Source organism: Neolamprologus multifasciatus, chromosome 9, assembly GCF_963576455.1.
Source record: "Neolamprologus multifasciatus chromosome 9, fNeoMul1.2, whole genome shotgun sequence".
Taxonomy (NCBI): Eukaryota; Metazoa; Chordata; class Actinopteri; order Cichliformes; family Cichlidae; genus Neolamprologus; species Neolamprologus multifasciatus.
In genome coordinates, this window is record NC_140447.1 from 3,438,303 (window position 1) to 3,450,671 (window position 12,369).

At 42.6% G+C, this 12,369-nt stretch overlaps 1 long non-coding RNA gene across 1 annotated transcript in view; it reads left to right on the forward strand.

Moving 5' to 3' along the window:
• LOC146510790 (uncharacterized) overlaps window positions 1–12,369 on the forward strand; it is a 360,605-nt gene that overhangs the window by 63,941 nt on the left and 284,295 nt on the right. The window lies entirely within an intron of this gene.

The following is a 12,369-nucleotide window of genomic DNA, read 5'->3' on the forward strand; positions in this document are numbered from 1 at the left end:
TGGCCCCCACCTGGTCGTAAACCTAAACATTCACACTCTCTTATCTGTCGCGGCGCCTAAGTTATGACCTCGGGCTCCCTGTCTTTCTACCCCCTACAAGGGTGGGGGCACAGAATGTTGTCTGCTTTTGCTATTACCAGACCAAGGTCTTTTGCACGCAACCTTCTCAGAGAATGATTTAAGCAGCCTGACATGACAAGAAAACAGTGTAAAACATTCACAGCAGATAAATGGTGGCGCCCACCTGTCTAACAGAACCCAAAGGATGGTCACATTCTTTTAATCCCCAGAGATATACTTGAACTTTTGTCTATCCTACTAACAAAATATACTGAGACATTTGGTCTAATCATACTATAAGAATATACTGCAAAGGGGGTCATATTCTTTAACCTAAAAGTATAAGGAAACTAAGTTACATATTTTGCACACATCCTAGACTAAGGAATATATTTATGTTCTCCCGCTGTTTAACATAATTCATCTACCTTGACTATGGGTATAAGATAACCTAATTCAAAATACTGATTTCACAATCCCCCTTTGATCTCTCCTTCGGAGAGATCACTTACAACATGCATTCTAAGGTTGCAATATCCACATGTTGTAAGAACTGCAGTAAAAACAGACAGTGAAATTGACATGACAAAACCTTTCCATTGCCCAAAAACAGAAGTCATCCACTCCTCCAACGGGTTTTCAATACCTTAGTGTTCATGCATATTATGGGCCAGAGTTCCCAGCCCCTCCAGAGTTTGTTATCGAGCCGTCTGGAACAGTAATTAAGGTGCAACACATTTGTCCGAACATAACACACACGTCCCCCTTTCCCGCCAGGACCATGTCAAGCGCCATCCTGTTTTGTACTGCCATCAGATAGGTGGGACCTAATTGCTCTGCTAACCCTTCAACTGCATCACGCGTCAAATTGGCCAGCCGGAGAACGTGATAATGCACATAATTAATTCTATGGACATTCTTGTTGGTGGTGACAGGCTTAAGTTGGGTCACCTCAGGGTCCGCTGAAGGAAGAGAAGTTGAATGAGTTCTGAAACTGGGTTATTCACACAATAAGAAAATAATCGTTACCAGGATCACAGTGAGCACTGTTATGCTGAGTGAACGGACTCTATGGCAGAACACACAGAAGCGCAGAAAGTGCAAGGAGTGCTCTTTATTTGTGGTGTCAAAGTTATATGAAATTATACAGAGGGACAAACGGAGGGAAACCAGGGGAGGAGGCTGACACGTATTCGGAGGGAAAGGGGTTACCCGCGCACGCAGGGTGGATCTATAAGAAAAAGAAAAACGAAACTTTAGAGGGAGATGCCAAACCACTGGTAAGAAACAGCAACAAACATGGGGAGAGTTGGAGAGCTCACTTGTCACACTGGCTGTACGGGCTCGGGCGGGGATTCTCGGGATGTGGGAGAAACGCTGTAAATGATCTCCGTAGTGATCCCGGAAATGCGGCTTCACAAACAGCTGACAGGTAAGCGGGTGATGGATCCGGCTGAGGATACAAGACAACAGGTAAGCAAACAAAATCCCAGACATAGGTTGGCCGTGATGCACACCGCGGAGAATTAAACACGTTACCACTCGAGGAGGTGGCAATACTCCGACACCAGACGTCAGTCGCGCTGCTCCTAAGTAACGCTCCATCAAATGACGTCTGATGCACCGCCGGTGTGTCAGCATCCCGTGACACACCACCCCGCCTACCTGAGCTGAAAACAGAAGCAGACCCCGTGACACCACACCAGAGAAACCCCACCCACTCCTAACAGAGCACAGTTAACATCCCCATCACTCTCCCGTTTTCCCAAAGCTTTATTTTCACATGATGGTCTCCCACAGCCATTTTAATATCACCTTATGGATTTTCAATGTTAATCAGAATCAAACCTCTGTCTAAAGAAAACCTTTTTATTTTATTGCTGCAGACACCGATGTTCTCCTGTTGTCGATTCTCCTTTCTTCAACCTCCAGAGTTAGACTACCCTTCGGTCGTTGCACAGGTCAGGGGATTATTCTGCCCCTTTTTCGCTCAAACCTGTGTTTTTAGGGTCACGGCCGTGTCCCCCTTTTTCCCTAAGAGCCTCTCCGACCTCCTAGGCTCTTCCGCCACCGCACACCGGCTCCAGTGATACCAAGTGTCGCCTTTGCCCCTCAGCTGGACCGCATGAGAGGTTCGAGTGGTCACCTCGAATGGTCCCGTCCACCTCGGCTCGTCCCACTTCCGCTTATACACCTTCAGCCACACCCACTTCACCTCCGGCGTGGTCACCTCCTTTCCGGTCGGATCTCCCACCTGCGTAGTGAAACTAGAGACAAGAGCCTTTAGTGCCTTAAACTGTTTCACATGTTCAGATATATTTGTTTCCTCTCTTAACTCTCTTACACCGGCTGTAGGGCCTGGAAATTGTCTCCCTGTCAGCCGTTCATATGGGGTAAACCCGGTGCTCTGATTAACTGAGCACCTCCCACTCATGAGTGCTATAGGGAGAGCCTCAACCCAATTCATGTTTGTCTGTGCACAGATAAATTCATCCACCCTTTTGTCCTGTCTAGGTGGAGGTTAACTTTGAGTCGTGGTCAAGTCTTGTCAGCTTTTACCAGTCAGTCAGTTTGTTTTTATTTCCATTCATTCATTCATTCATTCATTCATTCATTCTTTGCTGACAGTGGAAACCATCGCCGCATTTGATTTCCACCCTCAGCAAAATGACGTCATTTCAAAAAGAAAAAGAAGAACTTTAGGTCGGATTACCTCGCTGAATCCTTTTTAGGCAGGGACTCTCATTTTCTAATTGTCCCAAATAAGTGGCTTTCTCCAGAGCCCATTTTAATATGGAGAAACTCACTTGCAACAATTTTCTCGATGACGTGTAGCGCTTTTAATTCCCGACGTGCAGATCTGCTTAAAGAAAAGAAATTCACAAACAAAAATCAGTGCACTGTTCAAAAAATAAAAATTAAATGAAAAATAAAAGATAAAACTGAAAAACAAAAGTAAATAAAAATACAGAAGCCCGGTCTTAGGACTTGTCACAGAATCTTCTTTCTTTCTCTTATAGGTGAGAAAACACCAAATCTAAAATTTGGTTCCCCATACTTCAGAAACAAAAACAAAACAAAAACAAAAAATCTGCTAGTTTCACCCTTTTAAACTCTGGCAGCAGGATTCTGTTCACCCCTGCTATCATCTTCCCCAAAATAATACTGATTCAGTCGTCTATTTATCACTTCTCAACCCACTCAATAAACCAGACAGGATGATAGTAACAGTATTACCTACTTAAAATTGTTTTTGATCCTAATGAGTTTCATTACGTGTGTGTGTGTGTGTTAGTCGGGTTAATACATTTTCTATTTCTATTTATCCTTTTATGTACCTTCTCCCTTTTTTCTGAAACAATGAATTAATTTTTTTCACTCCAAATTCTGTTTCAGAAACATCTAAATGAAAACCTCTGACATAGTCAGGCACAGTTAAACCCCAAATGTTTGCAGGTTACCATCGGCAACCACACTGTGTGTTGTTAACCCCTTCTACAAATACCCTCTTTGGATGTGTGCGACTTTGTGTATGATTTTGTGTTATCTCTAGTGGATATTATGTGCATGTGTGGTGTCTCTTTTCATTTTTCTAACAGTACTTTTGCATACCTCAGTGCTTGTCTTCCTCCCCCTTTTGTGGTGGTCTGGACACTGTGTCAATCCTCCACTCCCAGGCAGTCGTTTGTCTCCCTGGATTCCTTAACCCAATTTGATTCCCCAAACTAAAACAGCAGCCTCAGTCCTCTTCTGCTCCTTTCTCTCCGTTCTTCTCTCCCACTTTTCAGTCCAATGGCAGTCAGTTCTCTTCAGCTTTGTCCCGTGTATCTCTTTGTCCCACTGTCTCTTTCATTGCCATCTCGCTCCAAACATGGCAAATGTCAAGCTCAGACAGTCTTCTCAAAGGTCCTTCACACACAGTGAGGTTGCAGCTTGCTGGAAACGCATCTCCATCCATCCAATCTAGATGGTGGATCTTCTCTTTCTGATGCCGTTTGCCCATAGCGCTGCTGGACCTCTCTGCTCAGAACTCTGGTATTGTCTCTTGGACTGCTGTCCACTGTTGATGTTCATGCTCGTGCTTCTGGAACTGCACTCTGTGTCTTCAGGGAGAGATTAGCTTCCTTGGAGCTTGCTTGTTCAGGATGAGGACTGGAAGCTGCAAAACAATTCAGCCAAAAATTCTGGCTGGGTGTTTCTATTTTATTTTATTTTTCTAATGATTTTAACCTATAATTTTCTTCCGACTGCTGACCGTGGAGAATTGATCCAGGTCCGTTCCCCACCTGTAAACGACAGACTGAGAGACTTTCATTATTCACTGTGACTGCAGATGTTTTCATCACTCCTAAAGCAACACATCTCTACTTATTTTGTTTTGACCTCTACTGACTTCAAACCCCAAAAATGAAATTTTTATTTGATCTTAACCGCAAACACAAAAAATCTTCTTGATGTTGTTATTAATTCTTTTCATCCACAACACTCCAAATTATGTTTTTGTTTTGTGTCCAGCAGGGGAAGAAGGTGACCTGTAGCATCACTGCTTCCCCCAGTTGGAGACAATTTCCCACTCACACTTCCACACTTTTATTTTCTTTGTTTTCATCATTTTCTTTTTTACCTCATTGTTTTACACCCACACATTAACCTGTTAACCCACTCCTCCAACCTCATTTTCCTTTCACCCCAACAGCTCTCATACAGTCAGTAATCAAATTCTCCATTCATCCTTGAATACTTGATCACCTTTAAATGTCACTATTAGTTTGATCAATTTATTTATCATTACTTTAACGCTAATCCACTTTTAATTTGCTTCATTTACTTTACTAGTTCATTTTCTCCTATTTGATCACAGAAAATCAACTAATCTACTTTGTCTCCCTATTTGTTATCAAGGAATTCACACACACTCACAGGTTGATCACTCGCCCCCACCTTTTCTTTCTCTCTCACACACACGCACATTTTACTCCTCGTTTGTTCCACCTGTGAACCCGCCCCTCGAGGCTGGCTCACACACACTTTATACTTCTCGCAGTCCCATACAAACTTTCTGCAAGACACTTCTGCTGATTCAGGACAACGCCCTAATCAGAACAAAGAGCGGGTGCCATCCGCTCTTATACACCTCAACCTAACTAGGACAATTAGGCTCACGATCTTCAGATCGCGCCACATTTGCCTCACGATTTATTCAAACTGCGCCATGGACTGGATACCGCAGTTTCTCTTCCCCATAAAAATAAAACCAAATTAAACCCCCAATTGACTTCACAGTTTGCAACAATTTGCGACACGGCCTCCTGCCGCAATTTCTGCACAACACAAACACACACTTTTGGACACAAATTATTTTGTTACTTTAATTGACTCCCGTACTTCTGACAAGACGCCGACTCTAACGGCGCTTTCACACACACTACACACCTCTAACTATCTTTCTCTCTCTCCTTTTTTTTTTTTTTTTTTTACACCACAGAGTAATACACCCAATTCAGCCCGTCTATCTCTATGTGGCCTCTTTATTTAATTTAACACTCGTCAGGGGACAGGCAAACAACAATTTCAACCACTGAAACGAGGAATACAACCTTTTTAACCTTTTTCAACCTTTTTCAACCTTTTTAACCTTATTTAACCTTATTTCTCTGACTATTCTTAGAACTCAACCTTTGTTCGCAAAATGTGTCTTGTTCTATGTTCTCATCCAGAATAAAATGTAAACCCGTGATTACACAGACATTTTCAATATTATTCTGTAGCTATGCGGGAGTCCTCAGTCCCCAAGTCACCACCTCAGCAAACCAGACGCCGCTGGACCTGACTGCGCGTCCACAGGCAGGGGGGTTGCCACACCGTGAACAAAACCAATTTCCACAGGTCCACTAGGCATCAACCTTTGATCCTAAAATGTGTCTTTGCTCTAATGTCCTCCCATTCACACATTAACCGTCACTGTTACCGTGTTTATATTTCACACAGAAACACAGCATCATCAGCAGAAACACACACAGAAACCTCTGAGCTCACCTTTGAAAATGCAAGCGCACCACAAGCCAGATTCTATTTCACCTCTATTTCAGATACTACACTTTGGCTGCCTTTTGAAAATTTTTCCACATTTCTTGCACAGAAGCCAGTCATAGACAAAATTAATTATGTAGGGTAAAAGTGGGCTGCACCCTAGTCTCAACGTAGAATGTGATTAGTATCTTGCTAGAAAGTTCCTATAAAACTTGAATTCAGCCTCAACTTATGTTGTTAGTATCTTGCGCCGAAAACCAGACACCGACAATTTAATGTGAAAATACGTGTAACTCAGCGAACAGATTAATTTGGAAAGCCCAATATGCACATTTGGTATTTATAATACAACAGGCTGTGCTTACCTTTTTATGTTTGGACCGTCCTCTGTTCGCCTCGCCCCACGATCTCACCACAGGCCAAATCTGCCCCTCCTCAGCACACCAAAGATCCGGGTCACCGGCACCAAGTTGTTGAATTCTCCCAGTTCTTTGAATCTTTGGGCTGAAGGAAGGACACTTACTCGGTGTATAAATGCTCAATCAACAATCCTTTATTTCCATACACTTTTCACACAATGAGCATAAACCATCATGATGGGGAGAGATGCAGAGAGGGTCACAGCAAGTCTCAAAATGGTGATGTGTTACACAGCTCTTTATACTTTTCCACTGGCCCCCACCTGGTCGTAAACCTAAACATTCACACTCTCTTATCTGTCGTGGCGCCTAAGTTATGACCTCGGGCTCCCTGTCTTTCTACCTCCTACAAGGGTGGGGGCACCGAATGTTGTCTGCTTTTGCTATTACTGGACCAAGGTCCTTCACACGCAACCTTCTCAGAGAATGATTTAAGCAGTCTGACATGACAAGAAAACAGTGTAAAACATTCACAGCAGATAAATGGTGGCGCCCACTTGTCTAACAGAACCCAAAGGATGGTCACATTCTTTTAATCCCCAGAGATATACTTGAACTTTTGTCTATCCTACTAACAAAATATACTGAGACATTTTGTCTAACATACTATAAGAATATACTGCGAAGGGGTCATGTTCTTCAACCTAAAAATATAAGGAAAACTAAGTTACATATTTTGCACACATCTTAAACTAAGGAACATATTTATGTTCTACAGCTGTTTAACATAATTCATCTACCTTGACTATGGGTATAAGAAAACCTAATTTAAAATACTGATTTCACAATGGCCACAGCTGATGCTGGGATTTTTATCTGAAAGGCTAGTGTCTCATAATTAGAATGACATATTTGTGTTTCTTACTGCACACAGTGTACTGTAGAGAGGTTATTTGCCTGTTGTCATCTTTGATTTCCTCTGCCTTTAGGATTGCAAGTATCCAGGCTCAGGAGAGGGGGTCAGTGGGAAGCCCACTGCTGTGCTTGGCCCTGGTTTGCCCTCATGGATGATGTGATAGGACAGATGCCTTCCACTAAGCCTCCTGTCCTAATGTCCTCTCTCCCTAAGAATTCTCCAGGGCCAAGCATAGCAGTGGGTGACCAAAACGACAGCGATGACGAAGCGGCTCAGCCACGTACGACAGGGAGAAAGAGGAAAAGAGATGATGAGCTGCTAGACCTCATCAGAGAGGACATGAGGAACTCATTTGATTTACAGGCATGTTTAACATGTATGAACATAACGCTAACTTTGAACAATATTACTTGGATATTTATTTGATAGCAATAAAGTAAATAACAATAACAATTACACAAGAATATTTCAAATACACAATATGTAAAGATGAGAAAACAATATTTACAGTTGTTCACACAGGATTAACCTGAGTGACCTGATCGCGGGACCCACGATTCAAGCTGGTTTACGGTATTTTAAATAAAAGAAACATGTCTATGCAGATGCCCGAAGCTTAACAACACGACCGCTATAACAATTTAACTTTTGTACAACCAGATGTTCATATACTTACATTTGAAAGTGTTTTCCTCTCCTGCTTCGACCACCATCGTTATCAGGAACAAATCTCCTCTATGACCCGCAATGAATCCTGGGATATGGTAGGACACGAAGGATACATCAGACCCATCCATAAAATTCGGGGCAAAGTAGGACGCATTTGTCACCACATTTTGAGTGCTCTTTGAATTCGGACAGCCTTCGTCGCGTCGCTGTGACGTCATTGCATCCAAATATGGCATTTTAAGCCAAGTCCTTCTCTTGCCTGCACACAGCTGGTTGTGATACTGCTAAAGCACAAGCTCCACACCTTGCTCTGTTAGTCTGTAGATCTATCAAATAATCCTGTGGCCTTGACCAAGGCGCACAATACCCCAGCTGTTATCCCTGCTTATCACCAATGAGAAGGTGAGAAAGATCAACAGGGGCCACAGTGTGACAGCTCTGAGCCGACTCACACCAGGACACCAGGCAACTGTGGGTCACAGATACTCTCATAGTTCAGGGATGTTGCCTCATTCCACTCCACTTTCCTGTAGTGATGAGATTTCTGGCTCTTTTTAGAGAACCGGCTCTTTCGGCTCGGCTCACTAAAAAGAGCTGGCTCTTTCGGCTCTGAACCTGCTCTTCAGGTTGTTTTGTTGCTTTAATTCAGACCTTCCCAAAGTGTGGGGCCGTATGAAAAGGGGTGGGGGGAACAAAACGCTTGGACACTGCTAGCACAGGGCGGCCACAAAAACGCAAAGCAGGAGATGAGGCATCGCTGAATATGTTTCCAAACCAACTTCATTATAAGCCAAAGACTAGAAAATATGGTGAAGCAAATCTTCCCTTTGGTTTCACCTGCACAAGTGCCGAGATAGGTTTCCCCTGCTGAATTAGTTTCCCCTTCGTCAGGAGCAGCGCTGGGCTCTTCAAATCACAGACAAACAGTATTCCACATTCTTGATTTTTTTTTAGTTCAAGTGAACAGTCGTTCACGTCAAAGATCCGGCTCTAAGAGTCGCGTATTTTCCTGCCTTGTGGATAGTCCTTCAGGCTCCATCAGGTGAAACATTCCACAGTCAGTCAGCTCATGAATTTCTGCAAAAGGCAGATCTACTAAATATTGATTTCATTTCTTTTTTTGTGGAGCCCAAATTTATGCACCTGCCTGATTTTGTTTAAACAATTATTGCACACTTTCTGTAAATCCAATAAACTTCATTTCACTTCTCAAATATCACTCTGTCTCCTATATGATATATTTAACTGAGATTTTTTTATTGTGACAACCAAGGATTTATACACAAAAATAATGATTATTAACAAGGTTGCCCAAACTTTTGCATCCCACTGTATTTCCTTGTTAAGTGGTGGAACTGGCCTGAAAAGTTTAATAGCTGAATTAAAGCCAGTGAGCTTAAAAACCTGAGATAAAAAAAACCCAACCTCATTTTCACGCTGGTAACGGGATAAGCATGAGTGTCAGGTTGCAGGGCTTTTACGTAACGCTACCATCGAACACAAGCCTGAATGTATTTAAAAATAACACCAGTAGCAGTTTACGTGTCGATTTTTCCCACCCTTTCCATGGGGCCTGGAATTTCTCACTGAAATTTCATATCCCTATACATGGCTTAATCTCCCAAATGATAAGGCTGAATGTGAAATAAGCTCCACAGCCTGTAGATGTGTGGATGTCGGTCAGCATTCCTCCTGTAGTCCACAATGAGCTCCTTGGTCTTCTCAGCCAGACAATCCACCTCCTCCCTGTAGGCAGCCTCATCGTTGTCTTTGATGAGGCCAATCACTGTGGTGTCATCTGCAAACTTAATGATTGTGTTGGAACCACTGGCAGGTCTGCAGTCATGGGTGAAGAGGGAGTAGAGGAAAGGGCTCATCACACAGCCTTGTGGTACACCGGTGTTCATTGTGATGGCAGATGAGCAGTGATTATCCAGCCAGGGACTGGTTGGTCAGGAAGTCCACAAACCATTTGCACATATGGGAACTGATGCCTAGGTCTGTCAGTTTCCTGATGTCGGATTATAATATTATTTTATGCCATGTTAGACCCCTAATTAAAGATTGTGAATTATGTAGTTTTAGTTTGCATTATGCTCCTGAATTAGAAGAAGGTGATAACTATTACATTTGGTAAACTCATTTGCATTACATTAGACTGCTGATTTATTGTGAATTAATGATATTGTTTTATGATGCATTATACTGCTGAGTTATAAGAAATATTGTTCACAGAAAGTCATCACCTTATTTGTCTGATTAGAAGAGAACAGAGCATACTGCCCCATCTCATCAGGAGCAGATAAACAGGGAGCCAAGGTCGTAGCTTAGGCGCTGTGTGAGAAAGAATGTGAATGTTTAGGCTTTTATGATTAGGTGGGGGCCACTAGAGGCTATAAGAGTTTGATCAAGGCTCCACCATTTTGAGATCTGATGCTGTCGGCTGTATGGTGTCCATCTCCCACGCGTGTGTTCATTAAATCATCGTTTGACTTGACCCGGCCGGACCAGTGTGGTTATTTTTGGTTTTCCTCTTGTATCCATCCCCAATATTTGAATCCGTAACAGTTTTGGGGGCTCGTCCTGTGGTATTGGGGTGGAAGTTTTGGAGGCTTGGACGGTCCGAGGTGGTCAGACGGGCAGACATTATCCGGCAATCGAACTGAGTGGACAGGCGCCTTTATAAAAGAGGTAGGCACAGGCCTGTTGATTTTATCCGAAGTGTGCTGAATTGGACGATAAAATTAAATGTCTATTCAGTAAAAGTTGCCGGTGAGTGTCTGTTTTGATTTTGATGAAAAAATCTCATGAGAATTGAAGCTGAAGTAATGATAATAAATAGCAGTTGGACTGCTGAGAGAATTTAGTTGGATAGGGAATTGGTTATTTAGTGGGTTAAAGTCCCCATTGGTCATGGTTGGACCAGCCTCAGTCATACTCTTGTCTTAGTGTGTTGACTGTTGTTTCAAATTATTATAAATTTTTTAAGAACGACATTTGGACTGTTAAGAGGCGCATAGCCCGGAGGTTACGCTCCCTCCTGGCCGCGGACGCACGACTTTGACCTGTCAGCGAACAGGGTTAGTTCAGTTTGGCTTGACTGTGGGGTATGGGCATCCTGGAATAAGCTAGGAATTAGAGTCTCCTTACCGTTTAGAACGGTATCTGCGCTTTTTTGGGCAGCAAAGGTTGGACCTTGGGTGTTGGACACTTTTAAATTGAGTTAGGGACTTTAGGGATGAGGCCAGAAACTGTTGGACAGATACTGGTTAATTGATCACAAAAAAGTTGGACTTTTTCGGTTGGACCGTTAACTTAAATTTGTCAAAATTGTGTAGGCGCTAAAACTTTCAGGCCTGAGAGTGATTGTAAATATAAGACGTCTTTGTAAAATAATAGAGAGTTGAGTGTGAAACGAGGCTGTGTGTGACGACAGTGCGCTGCAGCGCTGCGAGCTATTTTTAGATAGTGTGTGAACATGCAAATGAGGTGGCTGCTGTGAAGCCCACAGAGGACTTCCTGTTTAGCGTGTTATTGAGTTTTATAAGTATGATTTGCAAACAATGATACATGCCTGTAATTAAAACGCTGATTTTGCTGATTATAATATTACAAATAAAGTTTTGAATGACTACGGTGAATGTTTAATGTTTGGCTGAGTTTTGATATGGGAGAGACGGCTTCGCAGCTGCTGGGGGTAAGTGACCGGAAATGTGCATGCCCATTAAAGGAAACTGCCTGACTGTGTGAACTATGCACCAGGAGAGAGAGAGAGTAAAATCTAGGCAGATGAACCAAATGGATGTTTTAAGAAAAATAGTAAATGAATGTTTTAGTCTCTTAATACAGGTGGATTTCTCTCAACCTGGAAACCTGAGTACAGCAGCAAAAGGATAGATTAACAAAATTGGGACGACAGACAGGCTAAGCTCTGACTCAAAATTTCACAGCTTGACCTCTCACTTTGTCCCTACCTGAAAAAGAAGCTTAAAGGACATCTTCTCCTCCAGTTATCGGTTACCATCACTGGATTGGATATCGGATTTTTCACTGAATTGTTTTTCTCACAAACAAGCTCTAATTCCTGGCTGAAGACATGGAATGCTGTTATTTAAGGTGGGAAATCAAAATTTGGGAAACAAAATTAAAAACACACACAATTAGAGAAATGCCTTGTTTGAGAAAAAGTTAAAATAACCCACCCACAAACGCACACACACGCAATGAAGAAACAGCTTACACTCATGAACACGTGAAGATTTTCCAGCAAGGTTAAAGCAGCGAAACTTAACATACACCTGTTGTTAAATGATAAAGTTTATCCACTACTAACAA